Consider the following 12,444-nt stretch of genomic DNA (forward strand, 5'->3'; position numbering starts at 1 on the left):
GCTTTTGAATGTCACAGTGTTGCTTAGTAGTGGCTGATAAGTGCTGATGTGTTAATAGACACCTGGACTTTAAAAAAAAATCAACAAATCTCAGCAGCAAAGTTTTCTTGTTTGCATTATTCTGGCTGTAGCATACTGGATCAGAGGAACCCAGGTGGAGAAGAGATAAATGTTACTTTCCATGAATAATACTTGTGGGAGAAAAAGGAGGAACAGGAATAGTGTCTGCAAGAAAATAGCAAGAAGAGAGCTTTTAGCACAGCCAGGACCACAGAGAGCATGGAGAAGATGCAGAGGCAGTCCACAGAACTGATAGAAAGTAAGACTTTTTTCAGTTCTTCTAAGTGAACTGTAAAAAATGTATTGCAACCAGAAAGCCACTGAAAAATCATTTCATTGACATCCTAAGGGAGAACATGCATTTTGAAAAGGTACGGTAATCAGTTAACCCATTTTAGGTTTGTATTTTTTCTATCGTGTCCTTCGTTTTCCTTAACTGACAGTGGTCATTGTTCTCACATCTCTTCTGATGTGAGAATAATATATATAATAAAACCTTGCTAGGGAATTTATAAAACCCTTTTGGTAGGCTTGTATGCTTGATGTTAGAAAAAGGTGAAGGCAGTACCACCATTTCTGTATGGCTTTACATCAAGCAAAATGTTAATTAATATTTTTAATATAATAATCTTGCTTTTTCTGTCTTCCACCCTCAAAATTAAATATGCATTGCATCAGTGATAATCCTGAGAAAAAAATTCTTTTTTTATGAAACCTTTTTGCTATTTAAACAGAGGAATGGATTCGGCACTGAAGAAAAGATTTAAATCTGTTTTAAATGTTTTTGCTTTTTTACGACCCAACATTACAAAGCTAGTAGACACAGTAATAAAGAACTCTGTATGTTCCAAGTATTCTACCATCTCTTCTTCTGATTATCCAAGTGTAGCTTTATTTTCCTATTCACTTGTCAAGGAATACATAGTTGTTAACAATTGATGTCTAAGGATGCCATCAGTCCAGTGACTTGATGGTGTCAATAAAATTTGTACAAGGCATGAGCTCAGATCTCAGGAACTGCTGTATAGCCTCAATCTAAATAATCTAATTTTATCTGAGAGAGTAAAACAAGAGCATTTAGGGAATCTTGCTAAAGAATAAGTAAAATGCTGAAGAAATTTTATTTTCTAGAGTGAGTTACAAATCTGAAGATAAGCAGAGACTACCTCTTAGCTCTGGGAGTTCATTCTGTAGGATTCTTATTGACTGGTTCTTATTAACTATGGTGGCAGAACTGAGTATATGGTGTTTTTCAAGGCCTTGCCAGCTCATGCTGTGTTGTGTTTCTTTGCCTACAGCTAAGTTTATTGCTCACTCTAAACATAAAATAAATAAAAAAAATAGACTGAATGTACTCTCAGAATAAAAAAGAAACACGAAATTGGAATATGTAGTCTCCTAAGGTTTTTTGAATCAACATGAATCTAAATATTTGGATCTAATCACAATGCTTTTCCTTTTTCTTTAAATAATTAATCTTTCTCCCACAAAGAATTAAAAAGTATTAAACTCTATTTGAGAGCTCATACTGTGGGATTCCAGTGACCCGTAAATGTTTTGTGACCTCAGAAAGCATTTACTCTTCTTTTATGAAGAAACTTAATGGAACTTACAACAAGCTTTCTCATGCATGTCTGCATACAAGTCAAAATAAACCTTTGATTAGATGAATGTTGATCTAGGGCTATCAAAAAGTTTACATTTTAGATTAAAATCTCCAGTTGAAATCTTTAGATGAAATAACTTTAGTTCTTTCAGTGAAACTAGATGAACAAGAAATAGCCAACAGCCATGACAGGAATATTCAGGTTTTCTTATATCTAGGAAAAGCTTCTTATCAGTTCCTTGATTCCATTTGGCTTCAGGTTTAGCAGAACAGTGTTGTTAAAATATGCTGTTTATCTCTGCTTCTAGAAGATCAGTAGATAAGACTAAGTATGGTATAAGGTACTGTATTTGTATGGTAGGGGGTGAAACAACTAAGTTTAACTGACTTTGGAAATATGACCCGAGCTTTGTCTTTGAATTACATTGTCATAAAACCAAAGCCAGAAGAAAAAATCCCGCCTCTTGAGGTATGATTACTTAAGCATTTCACCAAAAGAAAAATATAAATATTATAAAACAGAAAATGCAAATTTTGAAGAAATAGAACATCTGGTACGAATTGCTTATAATTATTTTGCAAATGATGTTTTTCCCAGTGGCATTATATTGTTCGAATTGATTTCCCAATATTTGACAAAAATATAAACACACAGTGCATGCCCATCATGAAAAAATAACTGTAATAATAATAAAAACATTTCAGCATGCACACTGTTAAGTGGTGATATTATTTGGCAGGTTAGTTATCAAAAAAATGTCTTGCTGAAACTTATGTCGACATTCCTAGGCTATTCTTGTTGGAACAGACATACAAGGGAGCAACCTGCGTTTGTATTTGTTGTGCCAATGACACAGGAAAAGGTAGAAGAGGTGCTGGAGTTAAAATGTAAACATCCAGTTAGGAAGTTAGTTCTCGGAAATGTTCTTGGGGCCAGACAGAAAGATGGAAATATAGCAAACCTCTGGGGTCTGATCTTTGTGCAGGGACTATTTCTGTTCTTATTTGTACAATGCCTCCTACAATGGGGATATGTCCTCTAGGAAATGCGGTATTGCATATAATAAATAATGATGTTGGAAGCAAAAAGTTTACTCAAGTTTTACTGTAAACAGCTGGAAATAAAAAAAAATTATTATGTGCTAGCCATCTTCAAAAAGGTTCTCTGTGTGTGTGGTGTATGTGTTTATGCATATCAATCAAGGACAAGCAAAAATAGAAACAATTGGATTTTGAGTTTAGGAATGGCTCATACTTTCCTTCCATCAATTTTCCCTAATACTGTGATGACAAAATGCCATCTCTGCATGTTCAACAGTAATAGAAGCAAAAAGCAATGGAATTTTTGTGGGTTTCCAAATCTTTCTTCGTAGTGCCACGTAAATACCAGTGTTTGCTACAAACAATATGTGAGATGAAAGAGGAAGAATGGCACATTGAAAACTATGGTCTTTTGCTTTTTACAATATTTTGGTGCATGTCCAAAATGTTTCTTGCTAATGTCTTGCCGAGTCTTAAGTTTCCATCTTTATAAGTATCTTGCTGAAAATTGGAATGTACCTGTAATATAAAAATAGTGTTGCCCTGCCTGCTGCACTAGCAAGTCCATAACCTGTTCAGGTGGGTGGCAGTTTTTACAGAGACCAGAACTTTATATTGCCACTAACACATGGTTTGGAAAATGGCAGCGGCACATTTTAAATGGAATACACATGCTAGCTTTTATGGAATTCTCATTAATATTATAGCTCAAAGTTCTACACTTAATAGGAAACATTAGTTTGGAAAGGACAACAATTGGTGATAAAAAATTCAACAAGTGCACATGAAAAGGTCTCTGTTGCCAAAAAGTAAAAATTAAAAAGAATCATTATGTCCATTTTTTTGTATTTATTGTTTTTTTTTTTTATTCTTTTAAAATAGGTGTTTGAATATTTTAAAATAAGCTTAAGACTGTTTTCATAACTTTGACTTAACCTCCCTTCTAGGTGATACCAAAGGTAGAGCTAGCAAAGGCTATTTATCAGTCGTGGCATATTCCGTTAGCCTCAATTTTAACAACTTGGGACCTAACCAAGACTCCTCTCATCTTCATGGTATGTATTAGCTCTTCCTTTATTGTTGGCGATGGCATATTTATTTCTAATAAATTCAGTAATTTTCCACTTGAATTCTGGTCACTTTTGCAGTTTTGGGGATCTAATTCTACAGTGTTTAGTAAAAATTCAAATATGGTATCAAGAGGCTTGAGATACAAGAACTTAAATTCTTAGACACTGGCCAAATTGCCACCTTTTTTAAGTGAGAAAAATTGAAATTCTGGTTCTGCTAAAGATAAAAACAGATCTTAGCTGTAGGACTAAACAGGCTGTGCCCAATGCTTTACATAACCACAGTATTTGCTGTGAATTTTGTTCTGTTTGTGCTTCCGTAAAACTTTCACTGATTCCCCTGATGTCAATATATTTAATGAGTTGTAAATCAGTGCCAAATTTAGCTTCTACCTGAAGCACTAAACCAACAAAAGCAAAGCAATTCTGATTTCACTAAATCTTAATGTTGTTTTAAAATAGTTTTTAATGGGGTTAATTTCTTTAGGTTTTTCTTTCTCTCAGGGTACTATAACTTGATTGATATAGTTCCCTTTCATTTTGACATTGTAACACGGTCTCATTAGGCCTGCAATGAAATTGAATTGCCGTCATAATATCACATCATAAAGGCATATTAACAAAATCTCTATAGACTTCTATTGGAATCATTTTTCCATCATAACCTTAATGTCATTGAAGAAGGCTCTTCCTGAGCGTAGGAAGAAAACATAGGAAGAAAGCTGGCTCTGGGACTCTCATTTTTAAGACCTAGATTTGTCTTCCATTTCTTACCAGTTACAGCAAACTAACTGGTTTAAATTTTACAGATAAGTACTGTGTAGTATCTCAGTTATAACTCCAGTCAATTCCATTGCTTATTGTTTTGGGGATTTATATGTTCATCCCTCAAAAGTCTTATTAGCCAGTTATGCTTCACTGTTTTGTAGAATGCTCTTCATAACCCCTGCTCTTCTTAGTTAGGCAAGCAAGATCAGTTTTATCCATTTGTAAAATGACAAGATATCGCTGACATCTTTTGGTGGCATGCGGGAGTTGTCAAACTTCCAGCTATCTTTTGATCCTTCCTTGTCTTATCCATAAGACAGATTTTAATCTTCTTCACAGATTTACTGTCTTGAAGTCTGATTGGTTGAAGTCTGATTTTATAAAGCTGACCATTTTGTACAACTGAAGTAAAACTGGTTTTGCCAGTTGATTACAGGGCAGAATTTAAAACTCAGGGAACTTTTTTTGAAGTTTTTTTGAGACTGTTGCTAAAGTTCATTTGCTGGACTGAGCTACTGTGTTTTCATTGCCCTTACTTGTTTTACCAGTGCCTAGGTGGGTTAATCAAGGAATAGACCTCAGATAGTAGGAGTACATGAAGTTAGACATATATTGCATCTTATTAATAGCCATAACATATTTTTATGCAAATGAAAATATCTGCTTCAGTAGAGAACAGATCATTTATAAAAAATCTAAGTGGTTAGGTAAACTTTCTAAAACTGTGGTGTTTCTTCTACCGTATTCTATCCTTTTCCAACTGCTCTAATAAATGAGAGCTTTAAAGAAGTTCAGCTGTAACATCAAAATACGTGATCTAGATACAATCTTTTCCAACTATCCCAGAGATAAGAAAGAGGATATGGTAGGAAAGGTTCAGATTCTGCTCAAAATAAAATGGGGTTTTCACTGAAAGATTGAATCCATGATTCGTTCCATTAATCCTAAAATTTTCCTTCACACAGAAAGGAAGCTAGAAAAAAAGGAGTCTCGCATTTGGTAGAAGCTGCCTGTCTCCAAAAAAGACTGAGCAAGGATCATTTAGGAACACCATTACTCTCCTCGTGTGCAATGGGCACAGAAAAGTCTAATTCCACAAAGTACGTGTACTAAGGTTGAATGTCTGTGCACAAGCAGTGAAGTTGTGGGATACATGTTTAGTGTTGGAGCTATTCTGTATTCTTTACTCCCTCCTAATTGGAGCGAACGGGACCGTGCCTCCTACAATGGTGTAAAGTGTCTGGCAAATTTTATATTCTACTGATTAAAACTTTTTAATTGTATTACTTTATTTGGCTTAGTGTTTTGCTAATTAATAAGTTTTTCTATTGCCTAGTCAGTGAGCAGTTGCAGTTCACACTGCAGAATACAGACGCTTTGGAAGAGTGCATGCTACAAAACACAGCTTTGCAAATTGAAATATCTGAAGACATTTGCATGATTAACTCCCTGACTATCCTGGGATGATTAGATCTGCCGAAGTCACATGTTTAAAACATTCAGCCAATTTAATCAGTCTGAAAAGGCTTAATTTATTTCCAAGTGTTTAGTGTGATTATTGGTTTAAATCATAAACAAAAGTTAACGAAAAAAAAAAAGATGTGGGTGGTGCATCACTTACTACTTTATGTAACGAGACATACTGGTATTTCATGGCATATTCTAACACAGAATGAGAAATATATGCATATTTTTTTCACATTGGCAACTGTGTATTATGTTAAAGTACAATATGTAACAAAAGCAACACCTCCCTCTTTAAGTCAGCCCCCAATCCCCTTCCAGCCTGTATGATCACAGCCTGAATTTTCACAGCTCGTGAATCATTGAAGTACATTTTCAGTACAGAGCTACAGAGTACTGAGAAATTATGTGACAAGCAAATCTCTTTCTCTCTCACTTTTCTTCTCTCTTGAGTATTCTTCCCAGTTCTTTTAAATAAGAAAGAAAATTAATTCAGGTGATACTAAAAACTGTTTATAAGGAGCATTGAAAAACAGGAAAATGTCTAATTATAATGTTTTTTGTTGCCATTTGAAATACAGCACAAAAGCAGTCTGCACTTTTTCAGAGGGCATCCTTTATGAAGATGTTATTAATCTAAGGAACAATAGCATCATTTATTAACTTTGGCTGTGTCTTCATACTAGGCTTTTGTGTTTTGGAACTATTGCTAAAACATTAACTGACTGATACATGCAGCACCCCTATGAGGTAGGTAAATATTATTAAAACTGCTGAAATGTGTATCCACAAATAATTGTTTGATGAAAAATTGCCTGGTTTTATTCAGAACAATGACTCAGATGACTGGGAAGATGCTTCTCAGGTTTACATTGAGAAACCAGGAGTGCTAAAGGTGAGGAGTTTGCCTAGTGTCAAAGAGAAAGCCAGTGTGAGAAGTCAGCTACAAATCATGGTCTTTATTGCTGCAGTGTATCTTTAACATACTGCACTTCCTTCTACAAGGACACCATAGGAAAATCACAACAGGCCTTTTCTATAGCCCAATTTGGTGGTTGGGTTTTACCTCTTGTGGTGCATGTGCCTTTTTAGTAAATACGTCGTATGGGTTTCTTCTTACTGAAAACTTTTTGTCTGGTTGGTTGGTTGGTTTGGTTCAGCATACCAGAAAGAAATACTTTCCTCAACCTGGATTCCCAAATCAAGCAGTTTCATGTCTTATTTGCACACAAGGTGTCACTACTGTTTTGCATGGTGCAGTGCTGCCCTGAGCTGCTGGCGGTGTGCAAGGGTGCTGCTCCTGGGTGCAGCAAAAGCTTAGTCCCACCCTACTCTGTGACAGCTTGAGTGATTAGGGGCACCCAGTTTGTGTGTGTCGCTCATATTAATGAACATACCTTTACTTCCTACTGACTTCTTCATTTCTACGTATTCAGTTTCACAAACACAAGAAGGTAACCTGTTGAGATTGTATTTAATCTCTCACCTTAAGTGACCTTTCTGAGTTCATTTTCTTGGGCAGTTCAGAGTGAATATGGTGTTCATGAAGTGTAACAGGCTGGGTTGTGGAAGGATGGATGCTGCTGCAGCCGTGGCACTCTTGTTCCTAAGTGTGGCAGCATCTACGGTGTGAAAAATCAAGTGGAAAAAACAACCTTCAACAGTGGCTCTCTAGAACATTTCAGAATAACACTTAAATTATTACAGTGCTGGGTAAGTAGAGTATAAATATGATCCTCACCTAATCTGTATAGCACTGTTTCATGTGCAAGTACTTGAAGTATTTTGGACACTACAATGTACCAGTGTAAATTTAAAAGGTACTCTCTTTTGTTCTTAGTGTTCATCACACTTATGTCTTTCAACTCATTTGGAAGACAAACTGATAATTTTGTGATTTGTTCCCAAGACTGATATTGTGCTTTTAGGCTTCTGGTAGGATAAAAGTGCAAAATGATCTTCAGAATTTGCAGAAGTAGTTTGGAAAAGGATGCAGATCAGAGGGCAGAGGTAAAAAGTATTCCTCGTGGGTAGTGCTATGGGTAAAATGGCCTTTGACTTGGGGAATTTTTAGTGAAGTTAATTTATTGGCAATTAATACCAGCTTCTGATCAGTAATCTCAGTATTAGGGGGAAAAAATAACCCATAAACATTAAATAAGCACCTTTCTTCCTCCTTTCTCAGGCTCAGTTTAACCCAATCACCTATCCTCTGCCTTCCTAAACCCACGCTTCTGACCGTCCCTAGCCTGGTGTGGGCCACCCTTGGCCGCGGTCCCTCAGCAGGTCCCTGCCTGGCGTGGGCCGTCCGCAGGCTGCTTTCCCTCAGCAACGGCACGGAGCGCCTCGTTCCAGGAGTGCGTCTCCAGCCGCAGGTCTCCACAGCCATCCCTCCCTCCTCACATCTCAAGCGCATCCCTGCGTCTCTCCTTACGTGTTTCCTCACGTCTTGTCCCATAGCTGCCATGGCTTCTTCTTGAATCCATGTGGGGCCGGCATCATGCACCCCTCTGACTGGAGGCAGTTTTGGCGCACAGCGGGTTGCCCCTGTCAGGCTGCAGCAGCCTGGAACAAGCTGCGACCGGTACCGGGCAGTTCATGGTCTCCTCCCGCACAGGCACTGCTGCAGCCCTTGGCTACCAAAATGCTACCATTTGTGTCCAGTACAGGTAGGAATAAATCTTATTTGTGTAAGTAGGAGCCAGGGAATGTCTGGCTAGGTGGGGTGGAGGATGTGGAGGGTGTGGAGGTTGGTTTACGTGACAATGTGAGCGTTAATCACCGATGTCATTACGTTGTGAAAAGGCGGGACTACTGCTGTGTGTGCACAGGGGCTTTGCTTGCAAGACACACAAAACAAACTTTTCTTAGTTTTGATTTATGTTTCACCTGGAATTTAGAATATTATTCAGCATACTTCACACCACTGGAGAGAATCGAGAGGCGAGGGCAAGGATCGTGGGAGGCTTAGGAAACCTGCTCGGCTGAGTGAATTTTAATTGTTCAGTTTGAGCGAGGGGGAGCATGATGAGTCTCCAAGTGTCTCCAAATTGCTTCAAAGAGAAAGGGAATAATTTGTTTTCCATTGCTTCTGGGGACAGGGTAAAGAATAATGGAATTAAACTGCAGCAAGGGAGGTTTAGGCTCGACATCAGGAAAAAAATTCCGGTTGTAAGAATAGTTGCGTCCTAGAATATATTGCTTGGGGAAGTACTGGAGTCTCTGTCACTGCAGTACTTAAGAGCAGACTAAACAAGCATTTTCCAGGGATAATTTAAGCGGAGTTGGTCCTGCTTTGGTTTATGAAGACGAATTAGTTCAGTTCTCCAGGTCCACCTCTCCGTTCTGTGATGCAAGTTGATTCAAATCATGAAATAGATACAATTTTGCTTTTGAATCCGTTGCTTTAGGACAACAGTCAAGTGATATCTCTCTCCTGTCCCGTACAAGGATGAAGACAGAAGAGAGACAGGTTAATCTTATTTTGTTTCCACCAGTTGTTTTCTGTTGTAGAAAGGCTTTTCCTTCCAGAAAAAGATGTTTCTTTTGCTATCTAGTTTCTTACTGGGGACTACAAATTACAGCACTTTTATTTTCTTTGTATACTTTCCCCTTTGTTTTAATAGTAACTGAAATATATTTGGTGGAAGCATTGAAGGACAAGGTTCATACTGTGTGCCTGTGCGTGTACATAAATGCCGTGATACACCAAGGAGAATAACCTATCACATTTAGCTTGTTGAGTTCATTAGAATAAATGGCTAATGCATTTAAAATGAAACTTTATGATCCTTACTGGACTTACTTAATTTATAAAGAATAATGTCATGAGATGGCTGATTTTTTTTTTATTTTATTTTGATGCTAGCTCAAGGTAGCAGTCATGCAGTCTTGCTTTAACATATGCCAGTACAGCATGTAAAAGGAATGCCCCTTTAAAAATAGCAGAGCATACTGAGCCTTCAAAATGTCACTACTTCTTTCCACTATCACTTGCTTATGGCAATCTTATGACAATTTTATTGGAACAGATAGTTCATTCTGACTATATTTTAAGATAGAAATTGCATGTAATTTCTATTAATTAAGGAGGAGTTACTCGAAGGAGATATCATGGCAGATTGAGTAACTTTTGCTTTAAAACATGGTTATTCCATTTGTATGCTTCGGTTATGCACTGGGTCGTTTGCTCGGTGAAAGCACAGTTCTTGCCTTTCGCTCTTCTCTGACACAGGTGTGTTGCATCACTGTCATTGTGTCAAAGGCGTTGCTGTCTGCATCGACTTGTCTGAATTCAGCTTATTTTTCACCTTGATTACTCAGTTGCTACACCTTTGGTATTTCAACCCAGAAAACATTTAGGTCTGAAAGTATGCCATAATTTTTCAATGTGTTTTCAAGCAGTAATGTTAAAAGAACTAAGGTTATTGTTTGAGAATGGAACTAGACTTGAACGGTTGGGAGGGAAAATTTTCACCACTTAAAAATGGTCACTCTTACTGTTTTTTTGGCTTATCTATGGTTTCTGAGCTTCACTGATAACATAAATAGATAAAATTGTTTATCATAGTTCTCTCTGCTATTTGGTTTTATTTTTTATGGACATTTTCTCTATTTAATAATTAGCTGAGTTCAGTTATGTAATATTAATTGGCTGGTCTTGCTGTTTAGAAATTTGCACCACTGATTAAGATATTTACTGGAGTTTGTGTTTGACCGTAATAGATCAGTAGTGACAGAACAAGATATAAAGAAGTACACCTAGGAAACAGTTTAGAAGCATCAAGAAGGACAGGTGGCACTATATAAAATTTTCTAAAAAAATATTATTAGACAGTTCTTGCTAAAAGACTTGCCATATCTACAAATGCTTTATTTTAAGCGCACCTGATGATTAAAAATAGAAAAAAGTTTATTTTCAGTACTGTGCTTGAAAAAATATTTTTCATCCACAGTAGATTTCTATTAATATATATATGCACACAAAAAAAAAAACCAAAACCGTTTTTAAACTGCACAAGTCTGCCAGTTTCAAACAAGAAAATCCTCATCTCCATCTCAACATGACTATATTATGTACAGGGTTATGTATACAATGCATGCACAAAATTGTTCTGTTTTTATTTTCATGCTATTTGTGCCAAATACAATTTGGATTGATGATGATAGTCATTGATAGTCACTGATTTGATAGTAGTCATTGGACTGGGTAAATATTTTTGGTGAAATTTTAAGTCACACCACATTACGTAACAAATGTATTGTGTCATGTACTATTCTTTCAATTTCTAGATGTTTGACATGATGTAATGTGATCTGAAATAATAATAAGTGATGTAGAACAATGCGTCATGCAGTGTGTCAGAAACATGTTTAATGTTCCTGAATGTTCTTTAGCTTTACGTCCATTTTACTGATCTGGAGCGGTAAGTAATCTGTTAGTAAAAGTGCAGATATGGCAAATGTAGCAAAAATATCATGGGAAAAGTCCTGTGCAGGAATTGCTGTAATGAGTGGCTTCATTATGTTTGGATCAGACCTATAATCTTTACATTTATATTGTATGTAATCTGCCTGATAGCAGACATTTACTTTACCGGGCAAGTTGAATGTGTTTGTTGCAAGGATTACTTGAGATATACCAAACTTCCGTATTTGCTGTCTACCAGAGGTAGCTCAGCCCTTTCTTGAAATTCAGAACATGCTCTATCATGCTTTGCATTTGTATGTAAATGTTTCTTGCACACTGAAAACTGGAATTTCACATCCTGAACTCTGACTGCCAGGGAATATTAGGTCAATACAGATGATCAGATGTCTGACACTGTGCTTGGCTCTGTCTGGATCTCAAAAGCAGTCAAGTCCTAAGATTAAGATCTGTTTGCTGTGTTCCAGTCACTTTTCAAAGTGTATTTAAACAAATGATTTTGCCAACATCATCTTTCCCTAGTTGCTTTTGTCAGCCGTGTAACATCCCAGATTCTTAGTTTCCTTTCCAGAGACGCTTAATTCTGCTTATTTACTGACAGCTGTTCTCTTCTTACCTACTTGTTTTCAAAGGAGAAATTAAAATTTTAAACAATATCTGTTTGCAAAATCTTCACTTAATAGATGGGTTCACTGATGACAACCAGGAAGTTGCAATTCTTTCTCCTTATGTTAGAATGCAAATCTAGTGAGAGTAACCAGGGGAACAAGGAATTTTCTGTGCTTGTAAGCTACACAAATGCATGCTGGAGGCATTGCAGGCTCCCTGTTATCCATATATCACTGGAGCACTCTGCAAACAGAATATAAAAATAATGCATGTGAAAGGAAAAGGAAGGAAGAGTATACATTATGTAAATTTACTAAAAAGCCCTCAATGATTTGCATGAAGTAATGTGGAAACTGAGAGCATAATAGATAAGGAGACCTTTTTCTGGCTTTTTAATG

The 12,444-nt window shown here is 36.7% G+C and overlaps 1 long non-coding RNA gene across 1 annotated transcript in view; it reads left to right on the top strand.

Moving 5' to 3' along the window:
- The first annotated feature begins 238 nt into the window (after window positions 1-238).
- LOC148056738 (uncharacterized) overlaps window positions 239-12,444 on the top strand; it is a 269,426-nt gene continuing 257,220 nt past the window's right edge. The window contains exons 1-2 of the long non-coding RNA XR_015702513.1: window positions 239-319; window positions 3,655-3,762. This is a non-coding gene — a long non-coding RNA (uncharacterized LOC148056738). The remainder of the gene's footprint in view (window positions 320-3,654; window positions 3,763-12,444) is intronic.

Source organism: Nipponia nippon, unplaced genomic scaffold, assembly GCF_047370975.1.
Source record: "Nipponia nippon isolate SJK-2023a ecotype South Korea unplaced genomic scaffold, ASM4737097v1 scaffold_12, whole genome shotgun sequence".
In the NCBI taxonomy this organism is placed as follows: domain Eukaryota; kingdom Metazoa; phylum Chordata; class Aves; order Pelecaniformes; family Threskiornithidae; genus Nipponia; species Nipponia nippon.